At 45.4% G+C, this 1,251-nt stretch overlaps 1 non-coding gene across 1 annotated transcript; it reads right to left on the bottom strand.

Annotated features, from left to right (window-relative positions):
• Positions 1-458: 458 nt before the first annotated feature.
• Positions 459-565, bottom strand: LOC114008023 (U6 spliceosomal RNA). Its single transcript, XR_003549589.1, has one exon. It is a non-coding gene; the product is annotated as a U6 spliceosomal RNA (small nuclear RNA).
• Between the last annotated feature and the right edge of the window lie 686 nt (positions 566-1,251).

Below are 1,251 nucleotides of genomic sequence, written 5' to 3'. Positions count from 1 at the left end.
ACCGCAGTTGGCCGTGTGGCTTCTCGCATGCAGTCCAGCACGCTACGGACCGTGCCACCAGGCTGGGCCGAGGGCAGTGTGTGTTTAACTTTTTAAGAAGGAGCCACACTCATTTCCAAAGTGGCTATTCTATTTCTTTTCTTTTTTTAGAATTACTTTATTGAACTTTATTTATTTATTTCAATTTGACCAGAGAGGGACAGAGAGAGAGAGAGACGAGAGAGAGAGAGAGAGAGAGAGAGCGCAAGTTGCCAGGTCCAGGACTTGAACCAAGCTCAGCCATGTGGGAGGCCAGCACCCTTAACCACCATGACACCTGCCGGCCCCAAGTGGCTATCCCATTTCACACTCCCCTGCACGCATCATATTCTTGTCCAAACTTGATCGATCTTTTCTTTCTCTCTTGTTTTTTTTTTTTTTTCTTTTTTACTTTTGTCTACATTTATTTATGCTGACTTAAAAATATGGAACGCTTTACGAATCTGTGTGTCACCCTTGCTCGGGGGCTGTGCTAATCTTCTCTGTATCATTCCAATTTTAGTATATGTGCTCCCGAAGTGAGCAACAAACTTGGTCTTTTCGATTTTTGCCATTCTAGTAGCGTGTGGTGGTGTGTGTTTTAAATTTGCTGTAGGATCTGTGCACATGACAGAGAGAGAGAGAGAGAGAGAGAAAGTGAGAAGCCCACCCCCTCTCTGGAGGGATGGCCATGCTACAATCCCTTTCCCTCCAATCTCTTCTTAGAATTTGGGCACGCATGCACGTGGACCTGGAGTATTTTTCAAGTCACTGCGTCCAGGACTCAAGCTATGCAGTTGGCCATGTGGGATCCAGCTGCCACAACCGCCATACCACCGGCCGCCCTTTGTTTGTGGTCTAAATTTGCATTTTCCTAATGATGTGGATTGTCTTTTCATGTGCAAATCTGCTGCCATATATCCTCTTCGGTGAAGCATCTGTTCAAACCTGTTGCCATTTGAAAAATTCAACTATCTTTTTATTGTTGAGTTATATGTGTTCTTGGCATTTTCTAGATAGAAATTCTTTGTTAGATATGTGTTTTTCAGATATTTTTTCCAGGTTTGGGGCCTGCCTATTCATTTTGTAAGTCTGTTGTGCTGCTAATACAGACATGCCTGCGTCCTGGGCCAGCCTGGGGTGTGGCAGTTAAGGCAGCCGGATCCCACGTGGTTGATCGCAATTTGAGTCTCAGACCCAGTGGCTTGAGAAACCCCTTGGGCACGTGTGTGT

This window comes from Tupaia chinensis, unplaced genomic scaffold, assembly GCF_000334495.1.
Source record: "Tupaia chinensis unplaced genomic scaffold, TupChi_1.0 Scaffold000273_1, whole genome shotgun sequence".
Taxonomy (NCBI): domain Eukaryota; kingdom Metazoa; phylum Chordata; class Mammalia; order Scandentia; family Tupaiidae; genus Tupaia; species Tupaia belangeri.
The sequence above is the reverse complement of the archived record's forward strand: the minus strand, read 5'-3'. Positions and strand labels throughout refer to the sequence as shown.